Source organism: Montipora foliosa, chromosome 3 (assembly GCF_036669935.1).
Source record: "Montipora foliosa isolate CH-2021 chromosome 3, ASM3666993v2, whole genome shotgun sequence".
NCBI lineage: Eukaryota > Metazoa > Cnidaria > Anthozoa > Scleractinia > Acroporidae > Montipora > Montipora foliosa.
The window spans coordinates 55,677,080-55,694,579 of NC_090871.1; the positions used below are offsets into that span (position 1 = coordinate 55,677,080).

General features: G+C 40.4%; 3 long non-coding RNA genes across 3 annotated transcripts in view; 1 reads left to right on the forward strand and 2 right to left on the reverse strand.

The window, feature by feature from the left end:
* The window catches only part of LOC137997724 (uncharacterized), a 324,565-nt gene that overhangs the window by 280,472 nt on the left and 26,593 nt on the right, over positions 1–17,500 (forward strand). The gene's annotated exons all lie outside the window — the stretch shown is intronic.
* Positions 1–17,500, reverse strand: part of LOC137997728 (uncharacterized) — a 114,699-nt gene that overhangs the window by 93,438 nt on the left and 3,761 nt on the right. The window lies entirely within an intron of this gene.
* Positions 4,385–5,692, reverse strand: LOC137997731 (uncharacterized). The gene is made up of 3 exons (XR_011122566.1): positions 5,527–5,692; positions 4,780–4,839; positions 4,385–4,659 (listed from the first exon to the last, which is right to left on the reverse strand). It is a non-coding gene; the product is annotated as an uncharacterized lncRNA (long non-coding RNA).

Below are 17,500 nucleotides of genomic sequence, written 5' to 3' on the forward strand. Positions count from 1 at the left end.
GCATTTCTTTGAGCCTTAAAATCAACATATGTTGTCCTTTTTGAAGAAACGGGACGGTGAAATTTTCCCATTCAGCGTTACCAGATAATGATAGAAATACTCTCTAAAATATTTAAAATTCAACAAAATCTGTAGGTCAGTTTTTCAGAAAAATAAGTTTTTATGAATTGTGACTCTAATTTTTTTTTTCACCTACAGAATTTTTTTAAATTTTAAAGACAAACGGTTTAAATTAATCTAAGCTAACATGCAAAAAATGAAAAAATTTCACCGTCCAGAAGCAGAGATATAGACGAGTAAAGTTGCAAAATCAGGAAAAATTAGGGGGTTACAAGATCAGCATTTACGCATGCGTCACCCGCTCATTCGAGTCCGCGCGCGAGTGGAGCTACAGGTCAACACAAACGGATTTAAGCGACTATTAAACCGTTTAAGTAGAATTTTCGTAGTTTTCGTGAATAGGAGATGTCTATTTATATTCCATGCATATAAGAATTGGAGAAAGGTAAGCGAAATTAGCGGTATTTGTTTATTTCTGGTGACCCATTTGAATCATGAGCTGACGCAAGCAGCTTACGAATTGCGTGTGTGGCTTACGCGCGCGCACTCAGCTGAAAACCCTTTCGAGCCTCCTTAAACAACTTAAACGGAACGTCTTGAATGGTGTGATGCCGTGTTGTGTTGATTTCTCTTGCGACGTGTGGAAGAATATAAGGCCATAGCTTGGCTTGCTCGTCTACTGATCTAAAGCAAAGAATTTTTGTCATCATCTTTTTTACCCTTTTGTTAAGGTTCGCAACTTGTCCTTGACACTCGGGGTGGTAAGGTTTTCCATGTATGATCTTAACACCCAACGAAGCACACAGATTCTTAATCACTTCTGCAATAAATTCTGTACCATGGTCTGTCTACAAGTATTTTGGAGCCCCTTCGTCATTACAAAACAAATTGTGCGCAAGATGGAGTGGATCTCGTTTGCCGACAAGGTTTTCGTGGGTATTAGCCAGCAATATTTCGAGAAGCAGTCCTTTATCACTAAAAGATACCGATATTGGCCCCTGTTATTAGTCATGAATGATCTCTTTCGTCCTGGGGCCATATCTATCAAGTCTGCTTGTAGCCTCTCAAAAGCAACGTAGCTGCGAATTGGACGGGGTGGAGGAGAAACGGTTGGAAATGAAGTATGCAACTGACAATCGGGACACGACTTCAAAAATTGTTTAGCCAACTGCCTGATGCCGTTACAAAAGTAACGAAGGGAAAATTGCTTTACAATGCTATTCAACTCAACCACGGTGCATCCTCGTTCGGGTGAGTGATGGATGCCTTTAAGGATGTCCAATGCCTTTTCTTTGTACATAAGCTTGATACCTCTGTTTGGAATAAAGCCACCGCCCTTGGTGTATTCTAAACGAATAATGGCGGCTTAATCGGGCATGTCGACAACCCAGTAAATAGGTTTGCTGGAAAGCCCCTTGTACAAAAGTCTGTTACGATGTTTGGTGAAAAATTCACGCAAAGCACCCCATTCATTTAGACTAAGACAATCGGGTTTAATTGCCTTTCGATTCCGCAAAGACGGCAAAAACTTTACAACATTGAACAACTTGCCCCAGCCTTCGCAACACATTGGTCCAACAAAAGGAGAGGGGCCACAATTCTTGCATCCTTAAAGAAACAAATCATTTGACAATACATCGACTATTTAGCCACAATCCATGTGCCCTTTTGGGCACGCCTCAAAAAACGCTCTCATTTTTCTAATTTTTCTATTATTCCATTTACTTTGAACTGTGTTACATCAGTGCTAGTCTCGCACCCTTTTCGGCACGCCTTAACATACGCTCTCATTTGTCCACTTTTTCTAAAATTCCATTTACTTTGAGTTGCATGTGTTACATGATTGCCAGTCTCGTACCTTTTTCGGCACGCCCCAAAACACGATCTCATTTTTCTAATTTTTCTATTATTCCATTTACTTTGAAATGTGTGACGTCTGTGCTAGTCTCGCACCTTTTCGGCACGCATTAACATACGCCCTCATTTCTCTAATTTTTCTATTATTACATTTACTTTGAATTGTATTACATCAGTGCTAGTCTCGCACCATTCTCGGCACGCATTAACATACGCTCGCATTTCTCTAATTTTTCATAATTCTATTTACTTTGAGTTGTGTTACATCAGTGCTCGTCTCACGCGTTTATCAGCGCGCATTAAAGTACGCTCTCCTTTCTCCAACTTATTAGTATTTCATTTAGTTTTTGTTGTGTTATATCAGTAGTACCAGGAACCCATCCTGGAGCATGCAACTTCCATACAGCGTCTGTGAAACGGCGTTTTCAAAAGTAGGTTTATTTTTAGACTAGCCCATCCCGCGAATTAGGTCAAAAAACAAAGTCAGTTACGGTTCGGTGACCCTATGACGTCAGCTTAATTTCTTGTAATTGGTCATCTGGCTCCTGTGGGAGTCTCATTAGCGGGAAATTCAATCTAAAAATAACCTTACTTGTGAAAACGTCGTTGCACAAGTATAGTTAAGTTGCACGCTCCGGGTGATGGGCTCCTGGTAGTACTGATAGTAGTACTAGCCCGTTGGGTTTCCGTTGTGTAACACTATTACTTGTGTCACCCAGATTTCGAAACGCTGTTAAAGGCTAGACATTTGAAGGTCACGGGTTTAATTAATTCAGACTTTTTCGGAATTTCCCTATGTGGTTGCTGACTAGTTCTTCGTTATGTTATTCAGTAAGATGTTACAACTTACCTGTAGCTACGGTGTCTGATGTCGTTCCTGTTGTGTTGTTCATCACGCTCTTATGAAATTTCTACCTCTAATAATACTGCTAATAGTCAGTTTGCGTAGCTATGCCGAAGAACTCAGCTGATTGTGAATATTGCATAAGACATTTGGTCGTCCTTTAAATAGAGATTTTTAAGGGGTTGCGTAATTTTTTCAAAAATGACGAGACAAATGATGTTTCGCAAAGTTGCAGTTTATCATATATTTTAAAACTGCCATTTCGTAATGCAGTTAAACATGTTCGCAATTGCCTCATTGCAAATGCTCGGCAAAAAAAAAGAAACAGTTTCGAGATGACAAAATTGAAGTTTCTTTATGTATGTTTGTGATTGAAATGCATTATTTTCCCTTTGTAAGCCCCGTACTGTTTTTTTTTTTTTTCATCCTTTTCGCATTAAGGTGTGGGGCGAAATCTTATACCATGTCACAGTCAGACAAGCTGCTTGTTATCCGATGACATGCGTGTTGCTTAATGGCATAATTTATGCGTCTGTACCCTTTTCGGCATGATACCCTTTTCGGCATCTGTACCTTGTAATGTCGTCTTATGCGCGCGAGTTCTTGATCGCGGAGGAATGTTTATTTTTCATGGTAGAGATTGGATCATCAAATAGATTACATGCATGGAATCAAAACCTTGTTTTGAAGAGTATGAGTATCCTTGATAAATGATGAAAGATTTCATATTTTTGTTTTTGCACTGAAGAGACAACAATAATTCTTGGTTTGTATCCACGTGATGAGACGGCCATGTTGGTGTACAAAACAACAGAAAATGGCTCCACAAGTTTTGCATAATAATAGAGTCAAATTCCCAAAAGGCATTTTAATGAATGGTTGTATACACCAACATGGCCGCGGTGACGTCACATGGAAACCACCAATATTTTGTATTTTGGAATCCTGTACTCAAACCTACACAGACATTCATTTTTGTAAGATTTTGAAATACCGAAAGTTGCCAAATACACGTACACGCTGTCGAAAGGTTGGTTGAAAGGTTGGTTGAAACAATGGTGAAGGCAGCCTGTCTCGAACAACAACATAGAGATTCATCATAAAAAATACAGACGTATGATCTTCGAAGTTGTCGAACTGAATTTGTCAATTTAATATGCTTACCTTGCACAAAATGCAATGGATGTTTTATTCTATCGAGAACGATCACTAATCTGCGTAAAAGAAGCTCTTGACGGACTTAAAGACGAAAATGAAAATGAAAGTGAAAAATATATTTTTGAAGTTTCACTCAAGCACCATCGGTATGATGGTCTATGATGGGTCACGCGATAAAAAAAATTACTGTAATTATGTTAGAGAAAACAGTTCTAGTAAACGAGGCCATAGTAAAATGTCAGCTCGATTAGAGAGGATAAAATGATCTCCAAAGAGATAAAAACATCTAGTCTAGATCTTTCCACGGAGCACTACTCAACAACATTGAATTAAAGACGATCAGGAGAAATTATCTTGAGTGGATTATCCCCTCAAAGGCGAACCACATGCATGATAACGGGGAAATATTAAACTAACCAGTGCAAACTTGGGCAATACTACGACAGATCGAAACGATGCACGAGTCTTTACGAACCAGCTAAAACTGAATAGCGTCGCGCGTTTGACGGATACTCGGCTCTTTGAGCGAATCATTTGCAAAGCGATATCGGTGTCAGTGTTCAGTTTAGTTCATGCATTAAATAAAATATACGACACAAACCTTCATCAAGATACAGATTCTCACGAAAAATCAACATTCCTGCTTTTCCGAGCTCTGTCAGTTCTGTCATCAACAGGAAGGATATAATGGCTCCAAACCGCACCCAGACAATTGGTGGATGATGTCAACGAAGGAGGTCCTGATCGAGAATTGCAAAGATATGGGAGTCGTAGGGACCAAAAATACAATGTACAAGGGTTTAAACGATTTAAACAAAACAGAATTGGTTTACTTCTTGTCTACAAGATGGCCCACTCACTTAGCAAATGATGCAGCCAAAATACAAACAGTTTAGTCTTCTTTGTCAGAATAGAACAGGCTAAAGAAAAACAGTTCAGACCAATCATAAATGAACTGATGGTGACCTATGTTAACAGGGAACGTGAAACTGTTTAACAATCAAGTAAAATCGCGTTTAGCCCACCTTTTACCTGCAAAAGATTCAGACAAATGCAAAATGAGATAGCTCTCAGTGCTTGAACAACACGTTGCAATGTCGAATGATGTAGCAGATGCAGCCCAACATCAAACAACGCAGCGATGTATGAACATATAAGCCTTCCTTAAAATGGTTGACCACGATATCATTGCGTGAAATAGCTTAGCTTAAAATGTCGAAATGATTTAACCAAATGAGGAACAGAACAGCTCAAAAAGAGCATTGCATCAAAAGATTCAGAGGTTTATCAGACGGTTTAGTTAAAACACTGGATAGTCACACTAGCTTGAAGTGGCTTTTTAGGTTGGCAAAAATTGGCGTAGCGTGACTTCTGTGACTTCAACCTAAACAGCGATCTGCTGGGGACATGACGTTGTCAATGTGAAATTTGGCGCGAAAATAGAAGCCTCTAGTCTACTCAAGCTAGAGCCTTCAGTGAAAGTCTCAACATCGCCTGAAAGCTTTTCGGTTCGTTGTTTTGTTCCGGTAAGTTCCTTCACTTGATCTTTCTTGATTTGATTTTTCACAAAGCGAGCTGTGTTAAATCAAGTGGGATGCTAATTTTACCTCCGGGCCGGAACTATATCTCACAGAAGGATTATTTTCTTCTTTATGTTGACGTCTGCATCAGAGCACATTTGATCATTTGATGTATCAAAAAGGTCCGGTTCAAGCCATCTTGTCATGTTTTCGGTTCCTTGACAACTCTTACATTTTACAGAGTGCCTTTTCGTTTCAAACATGACATCGTCACTGAGGTGAATCAAGTCAATAGGCCATCGTAAACAACGTAACCTTCATCAACGCGTGTTGTAGCCTCACAGGCAACACATAGTGCGTGACCAGCTGAGGGATACAGTTTTTCGTTTGTTTTCACGGTCACGTAATGAAAATTCAGACCTGTTTTCTGTTGTTTGTAGGTATTGCACTCAATGTGCATCCAACGTTGTATTATAGAATTTTGCCAATATTTATTAGATTCCCTCGATGAAATAACAGAACAATAGCTTGCTTTTTCAAAGGTGGGAAGTTTTCCTGTTTCTGAGTTCTACTTTTACTTCATTAATTGATAAAGCAAACGCGATGATTTATGCGGTGGATAGCGTTATCCATTCTTTGAACAACCGAGGCCAGATGGATAAACTGTCTCCTGTTTACCTGGCTATGGTGTTCAAAGTACTCTGAGGCCACGATATCACTCTTTTGCCCAATTTGTTGCATTCCAAGAATAAAAAAATGCATTGGAGGTTTCGTTTCCTGCAGTAACTGTTTGTAATTTGTGGTTATTCCAAGAAAGCACAAATTTTGAAAGGGCATCTTTGATTACGGGTAGGTGAATGGAGTGAAAATAAAAAAGCTGCTCTTCTATGTCCGGGTTTAGACGCCCACAGTCTTCAAGAGATCGGAAAAGGTTGTAGAGAGGGAATAGAAATAACTGGTACACATGTCGCCAAACCTCTCTATGAGTGAATTGTGCGCACTTCTTCGTGTAATGAAGCTTCATCTCCCGGAACCCCTAGAAATGTGGTTCAACATATAATGCGCTTCATCTCTGTTTTCCAACCTCACATTACCTCTCAGTCTTGATGGCAATCCCCATTCAGACATTGCGCCCTTAAAAAGATGCAGGACTGTCTCTAAAGTGTTATTTGTACTGCATCTTAGGTGAACGACGCAGCGGCTGTAACCGTCAATGCAACCGCGAACTACAACCGTGATTTGTAGTTCACAGTTGCATTGACAGCCTCGGTCGTTGAAAGAGTGGATAACGCTATCCACCCGATAAATAAACACCAGCAAAACCAATTGAGTCATCTACTGGATAGTGAATTATCCAGTGGATAGCGCTATCCACAATTCAAACAACTGGGGCCTGTTCAACCCCATAACTTACATTTCTTGGGAGACCCATTGTACTTTATGATTTAGTACAACCATCCACTGATCTCTCCACCCTCTGCGTTTTATGATCAAGAGGACAGGGGAGTAAAAACTGCAGACAATGATCGATTAATGAGAAACAACTATAGAGCTTGGTTGGTTAGTCTGTGTGTTTTCCATTGACGGCTTAAACAGGGCGAATGTTGACTTTATTTAACGGATTTCCTTAAAATTCTTTTAGGAGGAGCTGGAAGTATATGGTGTTGACCCTATGACTTTATTGAGAAGCGATGTTCTGCCAGAAGCAGTTATTGTTGCCTCGACAGGGTGTCTTTAAGATGCAAACTCGTCGGCCGTTTCTAAGAAAATGGTATCGAATGCCCAAGGAGAAGATCCATGGGACATTGCACCATATCTTTATGCAGCTGAGACAATAGATAGGCTAAAAACATAAACAAACGTTTCGCTAATTTAGAGCAAGATACGAGTGTATTCGTTTAAAACTATATTTAAATATCAACGTGCATGCATGTATGCTTTTCATCGATCTATCATCTTGTGTTCGATGAAGCCCCTGTCTTGTCATGTATGCAACAAAAGAGGAAGATAATCTATAATTTCTTTTTTTTTTTTCCATTTTGACCACGGTGACGAAACAGCAGTTAAAGTAACATTTGCGCGAAATACTTTAAGGACGGTGGCTACTATTGTTATTGCGCATACGTTCTACACATCTCGAGATACTCGAGTTTCCTTGCTCACTAATACAGGGATATTTTTGCGCGGTTTAGAACTATCCGGATAAAATAGATCTTAGTAAGTAGTCTTGGTATTCAAAAAGAAAATTGGGGGTAACCATGCATTTTTGAGAGATAATTAAGCTTCAAAGAACGCCTTACGTTGCTTTGTATTTTAAAGCTTTTTACAAATATTATTCATGAATTATCTTGGAAAAATGCGTGGTTACCCCCAGTTTTCTTTTTGGATTTCAATGACACTTGCCGAGATCTACACATTTCCTGCATAATCATAAAACGGGGGCAAAAATACCTTTGAATTAGTAGGCACCGTCCTTAAGATGTCTGTAGTTATCTATTGCTGATTTGATTAAAGTCGACATTACTCTATCTATTACCGTGACAGACAATCTCTTTTCCCTCAGACTCGATCAGAATATGCAACACACGCTGATGTTTGAACAGATCATCAGAGATACGATACCAAGCAGGAATCCAATTTAACAGTGAATGCTGCCTAAAGCCCCGTGCAAACGGACACACCATTGTTGGCCAACAAATCCAACACATTTTTGAGTATTATTTGTTGCGTCCTTTTGCACAACCTGTTGCATGTTGTTGCGCGTTGTTGTTGGGAGTTGTTGCACGAAGTTTGACAAACTCCCAACATTTCTTTTGTTCCGTGATCGCCGAAGCGTAGCGCAACACCGTTGGATCCGTTTTACACCAGCTCTTCCATTGTTGGGGCCACGCACACGCGCGTTACATATGGTCTCCATGGAGATAGCATTGCATTAACATGTTGAAAACAAGATGGCAGTTTACAAAGTCTCATGGGTCGTATCATTTCCATAATACACTGCATGTCCTTGCATTGTTAGCAGTTGTAACGTCCGTTTGCACCCAAATTGCCAACACCCGTCCAACATCTGCAGAACCAACAACTCCCAACAGATTGCTACTACAATGTTGGGAAAGTTTTAAGCGGTGAATGAATGGCTAGGGGGGTTTTTTCAGGGTCAATAAACAACACTTTGTGGGGGACTTGCCAGACTGCTTTTATAGCGCAAATGGCAGCCGTGCAGTTTACAATCTTTACTGAATAACAAGTAGTTTTTTACACAGTCAGGTGCACCCAGAACAGAAATGAGCGAGAGACCAACACATCGGGAACAACGTCCCCTACTCTTCTCGAACAGTGCGTGGGTTCTTTAACGTCCCATGCAAGTCATATGAGACGGGGCTAAGCTTTATGTTCCTTGTCCAAGAGGACTAGAAAGTCTAACCATTTGAAGATGTCATAACAAAGGCAGCGCTCTCTCGTAAGTTATTTACAGACCATGAATGTTGGTCCCGCAAAACTGAGCCAACCGATCGGCGGTTGATTAGGAGCAGTTTCAGAGTAAAAGTAGAGCCAACCAACCGGTCGGTCGGGCGGTGTCTGTTGGTTGGTGGGGAGAAGAAATTGATAGTTTACCGTCAGCTAAAGTGCTCACGTCCTGAACATAACTTCAATCACTATAAGTGCTAAGCTACTCGGGGCCATTATTAATAACAGTTTAACATGGCGGAATTAACGATCACATTGAGGAGTTAGTTAAGAAAGCTCGTAGGAAGCTATATTTCCTAGTTCAGTTAATTCAAGCGTGCGCGCATACCCGCTAAAGAACTACACTAGTAGCACACTACTACTGCACATGCATTAGATCATCGCTGGACTACGCATGTCCCGTGTTTCATAATTCTTTGCCGAAGTATTTACAAGCAGAACTAGAAAGGGTCCAGAAACGAGCTCTTGCTTGCATATTTCCTGGTAAATCTTATGCCGAGGCATTTGGTAGTGCAGGGATAGTTTCCGTTCGTGATCACCAGGAGGCATCGCGAAAAACACTTTTTGAGTCTATATGTGAGAAAGAGAATAAAAAGCTTCATAATCTGCTGCCGAATACATGCAGGCAATCATACATAGAAAATTAAATTCGCAGTTTCATTTGCTAGAACTAAGAGAGAAGATCCTTTATTATCAACAGCCTAACCCTGGCTTAAATTATATTAAAATTAAAATTATTTAATATTTTAAAATACTTTATGTTTTTACAAACATTTAGATACAACTTAGAGGTTTCTTAGAATTAATTTAATTTTAAATTTGACGGAATTATTGGTTTTTATTGTTCTGTAAGAGTTACGCAATTCAGTAATATTTAACTGCGATGTAACTAATATTAACCAGTCTTTTTGTTTCTTTGTTTATTTTCTCTTTCTTCAATAAAAACGGCAAAAGTGACTACGTGACCCATGATTTTCCTGGCATTTTTTCGCATTCATCGAAACTCGTAAAATTTGACAGGAAAGATTTTCATTTTTATATAGCATCTTTTTCTACAAACGAGAAATGTTTTAAAAAACGTATCTGATCTGATTTAAAAAAAAAGTGGTTATACATAGATAAAAAAAAGTCTTAAACTGAAATTTTTGGTTGCAAATGCAGCCTTCTTAAGAGTAAAAAAATATGTTTTTTTTTTTTTTTGTTAACTAAACCACGAGATTAACGGAGTCCAATACCGAGTTACCCGTGGGTCACGCGAAGCTAAAGTCACAAGCTTCACTCCATTTTACGTGAAACTTGAAACGGCAAGCCGACATTTGCCGTTTGCTAAATCTCTCTTATGTCGGTCATTTTACGTCGTCGCGAGGACGATCGAGAACGGCAAAAAAAAAAAAAAACAAAACACAAAACAAACAAAACAAAAAAAAAAAAACGTTTGCAAACACATTTGGCGTGGATAGCCATATTTTTTGCTCATTTAATCTGTTGTTCTTGTCGACCTCGCTGATAATAGATAGAAAGTCGTCGTTAAATGTGAATTCGAGTTCTTGTAGTCGCTTTGCGACTATTCTAAGCATTTTAACGTGACAAAGGTGTGGCAAATCCTCAAGAAAAAAACTAGTATGAACGGCGCTCAATTTAGGGAGAAAATAAAATTTATCCTCAAGCGCTGACGTTCTCCCTAAAACCTCAAATTTCGTCATTTCACATGGTTGTTTTGCTGACGAAGGCAAAGAAATAGACAAAAGTGAAAAAAGATGGACGTGCAGAGCGTGCAAAGCTACTGCTTTTGCTCAATAAATATGCAAATTGGTGACGTTCTCGTTTGCCGTCGCCGTTAGGAAGCTTTAGCAACGACAACGGTGACAACAACGAGAACGTCACAAATTTGCATATTTAGCGGCCAAAAACAATAGCTTTGCACGCCCTGCACGTGCGTTTTTCATTTTTGTCCATTTCTTTGCCGTCGTCGGCAAAACAAGAACGTGAAATAGCCAAATTTGAGATTTATGGAGGACGTCAGCACCGGGAGAAAAATTTTCATATTCTCTCCTAAATTAAGCGTGACTCTTAGCGGGAAAACAATAGCTTTTCATTCTTTTGAGGGACTGCCACAACATTCTCATGTGGGAAATAAGCCTTAAAGAGTTTAGCCTTCTTGTAGCGAGGGCATGTTAATAAGAGGAAGATTTTAACCTGCGAAGCGAGGGACCAAGTAGAGCGGAAGCGAAAGGAAAAAGGGAACTGGGGAGGGAGCGCAAGAAGTGGGTTGTTTTTCGGTTACGCCCCAAATTTTAAAGGGGTGGTCTGTTAAACTTCACCTGCTGTCAAATTTTACCAATTAGATTCCTTGTTCGCAAAAGCCAGTCTCAATTTCCCGGAAATGAAAATATATTTACAACCATCGAAGAGCTGTGGAATTGAAATGTCCAGCGAAGTGAAACGTGGCCGAAAGTCAAAGGAAAATAATCCAAATGAAAATTGTCGACTCTACTCCATTTCTCTTAGAGTCAAATACGGCTCGGGGAAGTTCTTGAGCTGTGTGAGCTTATTCAAGCCATCCAAGAGAGCGGGATTTCAAAATGGGCTTGCTCTGAATGCAAAATTATCCTCGATCGGGTTAAACGCGAAAAACTCCGAGCAACTCTAGAGTGTGTTATGCAGTCTTTGTGCCCCAAAAATAAGAACTCTGTGATTTGTACCAGTCAGTAGAAGGAAAAATCAACCAAAAGGAGTCAACCACACCAGCTCTGAAAAGAAAATCAAAACCCTCAACACCGGTAAAAGACACAGAAAGCGCCAGTGGCAGTCCAAAAAGCGTGCGAAGTCCACTTCACAAATCGGCTTGGATTCACTCTCGGAGAAAACCACAAATAAATTACAACATATCGCGCCTTCCGAATACTGTAATTTTACCGTAAAAACACATGTTTGCCCCCAAATTTTGCATAAACTATTGTTTTCAAATGCTCTTGGGGACACTGCATATTCCCAAGAGCATTTGAAAACAATGGTTTATGCAAAATTTGGGGGGGGCAAACAAAGTGTATTATGGGGAATCGAAAATAGAGAATCCATCTAGACTGTTTTATCTGCGGCACGCAGGGGGATCCCCTGACGATCTCATGGTATTCAGTCAATACATCTATAATGATTCAGAATCTGAGGGCGCACTGCCCGATGGTTAAACAGGTGTGGCTTGCAGACGGCTCTGCTGGAGGAGGGAGAATCGCGCAGTTGTACGACTGGTACAAGCAAATGAGTAAGGAGGGAGAAAAGTTTGGATATCTCGTGAACGGGTCAAAGAGCTGGCTGATTGTTAAGTCTGAGGCACTTGCAGATGAAGCAAAGAGGGTGTTTGGAGATGAAGTCAATATAACAACTGAAGGTCAGCGCTGTCTAGGAGCAGTCATTGCGTCGCAAGAATACAAAGATCAGTATTGTGAGGAGAAAGTTCGCGTATGGAAAGAGGAAATCGAACGGCTCTCCCGAAATCGCAAGGAGTCAGCCTCACACAGCGTACATTGCCTTCACAAAAGGGTACAACTTCACCTACTTTGTTGCACTCAATAGAATCGTTTGAGGATTATGTCGATCCAATCAGGAGGTGATTGACGACCTAGCTTGTTCGGTCAATCAGAGCTTCTTCTAAGGAGGTGCGTCGAACATTAACGATGACGCAAGGGGGTCTGGGCGTGCCAGATTTGAGAGCTGAGGCGCCACAACAGTTGGCTGCCTCGAAGTCAATAACTACTGCGCACGTAGATTCTATCACATCGCAGAGTACATTTATGGCGTCAGGCGAAAGATCTCAGTACGGAGGAGCTTAAGAGACATCATCAGTCACTTAAGAGGGCGCGCGTGACAAAGAGAAAATGGAAGGCATTGACTCAACTCTTTCCCCAGATCTGCTGCGACTAGTTAATCAATCGAGAGACAAGGGCGCAAGTTCTTGGTTAAATGCGATGCCTCTCGCAGATCAGGACCTAGCCATGAATAAAGCAGGAGTTCAGAGACTCGCTACGCTTACGGTAATTTGCCTCTAGTCGATTCTACCAAGTCTATGCGTGTGTGGGGATAAATTTACTGAAGGCCATGCCCTCTCATGTAAAAAGAGGGGGCTTTGTAGTGCAGAAAATGATGGGTGTCCGTGATTTATTAACGGCATTCATCAATAAGGTCTGCGACAATGTGGAAATCGAACCACGCCTTCAACCCCTCGACAACGAGCGGCTACATTTGAGAAGTGCTGTCACAAGCTCTCAGGCAAGATTAGACATCAAGGCGGGAGGTTTCTGGTCAAGAAGAGTTACGGCATTTTTTGATGTAAGAGTTTACGCACGTTAACTCCAAAGTGTTACCAGAACAAGACAACATCTGAAGTACTCAAGGAGCAAGAGGACGAGAAGAAACGCAAGTACCAGCAGCGGGTGCTAGATGTAGAGATGGGTTCATTCACACCTTTAGTGTTTGGAACCAACGGCGGAATGGGAAATGAGTGTCGGCGTTTCCTGAAGCATCTTGCAGATAAGATAGCGCAGAAGGACATCGAGCCCATAACACCGTTATCGCATGGCTCAGGACACAAAATTTCTTTCGAACTTTTAAGATCGGTACACGCATGCGTGAGAGGTCCTCGAACGCCTTTTTACAGCAAGATAGAAACACTCCTTAGACTGCAAAATAAACGTCACGGCCACTGAGAGCATCTAAAGTTTTTGAGCAATTTTTCAAGCTAAATGCTTTTGTATTATACATAATTATGAATTTTTATGAAATTTCGTATATTAATTTTATCAAATGTATTTTTTAAATAATCTTGAATTGTGAATAAAGTTGATTATTATTATTCTCTGTGTATGGATATAATAATTCCGTAACTGAAAATGCAAATACGAGGCTTATTTTAGTATTTGTTTGCTTTCACGCGTCTTGCGTTGTGATGTTTTGAAAACAACCAGCCCCCAAAAATATGCAATGAAGCCGTCATAGAACGTAACCTGAGTTTTTCTACTTACCAGAAACCATACCGAGTGCATACAATGTGGGATTCGTCGGCTATACAGGCTAGAAGGCGGTTTGTGATGACGCGTCCGATTTTCAAATAAAAAACTTCTCGTCAGTCGCTGCTTCGGCAGAAGCAAACACGAGATTCATGGACTCCAGGAGCTTGAAATCGGCCGAAGCATTGGACAGATTACATGCCTGAAGACCAAGGGTTTCAGCTTCTTCTCTTTGGTCCTTGATAATGCCAATTAAACGGACAAATTCTCAGAATAAAAGGCTCCAAAGGGCGACGATTTCTCCTTCGTCATCAAATCTAGCACTTAATATACAATACTTTTTGCCCTAGGGACGATTTCAACCAATCAGAATTTTACGTTCATCCAGTGAACGTAATCACACAGAAAACCACCCCCCATTCGTTGCAAGCGCTCTCTCCCTATTCTCCCTCCCCAGTTCACTTTTGTGCGCGGCTTGATCACTCGCTTTGCTTCCCTCTCCCCTTGCGCTTGCTACGCATGCTAGGAAGAGAGTTAGAAGTGATTATAAGAACGTGAATTTATATTTTGAGATGACATTCTCTTTGCCGTTCCCGTCGTCGTTGCTAAAGGTCCCTGTTGTCGTTAGGGACTTTAAGATCTACGACGAAGGCGGTCGACGAAAGCGCCGTCACATCAAAAAATATAAATTGGCTCGTTCACGTCCTGCAATATGGGTGAGGTATCCTAAAAATAAATTGGTATGGGCGGTTTCATAGCGAAAAGAGAGTAGGAAAGATTCTCTGTTGCAATCTTACGTTGTCGTCAAAACCTCAAAATTGGTAATTTCATGGAGGACCGCAAAACGTTAACATACTCGCTAAAATTCGTGCTGCACGTGTAGAACGATATTATTCATGTTATATTTCAAACACGAATTCAAGTGTTTCATTGCGATTTCAAACAACGAGAGAAACTATTGAAACACGAGGGCCTCCGGGCCCGAGTGTTTTATTGTTTTCGAGTTGTTTGTCATCGCAATGAAACACGCAGAATGAGTGTTTGGAAATAACTTCTCAAACGAATGAAATGGAATCAATTGTTTTTCCTGGTATTTGCGCGCACTCTGGAATGCACTGCTTACCATGATTAATGAATATGCAGATTAGGAGTGTTTGAAATTTGTTGAAACACTGCCAGCAGTGTTTCAACAAATTTCAAACACTGCTTGCGGTGCCATAAGGGTTTCACTGGGTATCCAAACCATTGCACCTGACCAAATGCAATAATCCTATTGGTTTACAGCCTTATGAATAATTAATGAGTTTGAGAAGTTCTTTTAACCAACGATATTATTGTTTTGTGGTGTTGTCGAAATCGTAGCCGTCGTCGTTTCTTAAACTTCTTGTTGCTAATGCTTCTTAGTGACTGAGGGAGTTTAAAAAACGACGAAGGCTGTGGCAACTATCAACTCCCTGTTGCTAATGCTTCTTAGTGACTGAGGGAGTTTAAGAAACGACGAAGGCTGCGGCAACTATTAACTCCCTGTTGCTAATGTTTCCTTGTGACTGAATATGTTTAATTAAGAAACGACGACCACTACGACTACGACTTCGCCACAAAAAGATAATATCATTGGTTAAAAGAGGAAAAATAATCGTACTGCACGTGCGGCACGCATTGCTGCTCATGTTTTTGCGTTACTCTGAGCAAAGTTCATTTAGATGACTGGTTATGAAACTCATAAAACTTCAAAAGTGAGAACAGTGACATCGCGCTTCATGCAAACTTCACTGTGACCATGCACAATCTTTTGTCCTCGGTTCACAAACTGAGTTTGTAAATAAATTTATCGAAAAACTTTTGGTTGGCTGCATTTTGGACAAAAGGGTGTGGTTTACGCATGGTCTGGGGCCAAAACAGCAAAGAAAAACACAAAAGAAAGAAACTTTTCGAGTTTCATAACCATCTCCATATATTTGAGGTCTTTAATTTGAAGTTTGACGACAACGTGAGAATATACATGTCAACCTTTCATTCTCCATTTTCACTCCAAAACCGCTCCTAACAAATTTAGTTTTAGGATACTTCACCCAAATTGTGCGACGTGAACAAGATGGAATAATCGCAAAAGACTTACAATAGAGCAAAATTATAGTTTGAGGTAACGTTTTTATTGCCGCCGGTTTCTGTCGTGGATCTTTAAGTGGGGAACTCAAGGACGGTGCCTACTAATTCAAAGTTGTTTTTTGCCCCTATTTATGATTATGCAGGAAATGTAGATCTTAACAAGTGTTATTGAAATCCAAAAAGAAAATTGGGTGTAACCACGCATTTGTTAAAAATAATTCATGAACAATATTTGTAAAAAGCTCTAAAATGCAAAGTAATGTATGGTTTTCTTTCTCAATTAAAGCTTAATTATCTCTAAAGAATGCATGGTTACCCCCCAATGTTCGGTTTGGACATCAAGAGTACTTTCTCTGCATAATTTAAAGCCGCGTAAAAATATCCCTGTATTAGTAAGCATCACCGATAGGAAACTCGAGATGCGCAGAACGTATCGCAATAACAATAGTCGGCACCGTCCTTAAGATCTACGACAAAACAACTAGTTGACTTGAGGTCTTTGTTATTTAGGAAGGGTACGTGCAGAAAGATTGTTTTTTCTCTTCAGTTATCCAATGATATTATTGTTTTTGTGGTATTGTCGTTGCCATAGCCGTCGCCATTTCTTTAACTCCCTAGAGAATGTTTGGGACAGTTTAGGTTCTTTATGGCCAGATAAGACTTTAAAAAGCGGTTTGATAAGCTCGAACTTGCGATTTTCGGCAAATCTCCAACAGCGAGTGAGTTAAAGTGCTACTACGTTGAAAAAATGCAGTGTGTGAATGCGGCTTGATTAGTATGCAGAACACGAATTTGACTATCGGAAAGCAAAAAAACGTGCTCTGCACACCGCTTTTAACACGCTTTTTAAGCTAGTGAGTAAATGACGTCACTTTCTCCTCGATCCAGATCCCTGAAAGCTTATCACTCGGAACCGCACCAAGTAATGGCGGACCGTTAAATTAAAAATGGAGTTAAAACAAATAGTCTTCCTCTTGAAATGACTACAAAAAATTCCGCCTATTGAGCAATCAACGCAAATACTTTCGAAATGTGAAGAAAAAACGAGAGCTGATTTTTTTCATCGTCATCGTAGTAGCACTTTAAACAATCGTTTGTGTTGTTTGTCGCGCGGTTTTGTGGCCGGCTACAGCTGCTTATTTTGGAGATAAATTATCATTTCTCTGGGGGGGACACTATAACTACATAAGCTATCACTTCGTTGTTTTGCATAGGACAGCAAAGAAACGAAGTAAAATGGGAAAACCCTTTGACTCCCATGATCTAAATGTTCATTCTCCTCACTATTTTCATAGATTTCTTCGTTAGCAGGTCATGAGAATTTGGTGTTATATCAGGATGGCAGCCTTGAGCTGATAATAATCTTCATTCTCAGCACCTGTCTTCCGGACAGAGTCAAAGAGTTTCTTGCGCGCGAGCATCGTGTAGAAAATTGACGCAAGCTTGACCACGACGCGTGGCAAGGGTCTGGAGACCAGACG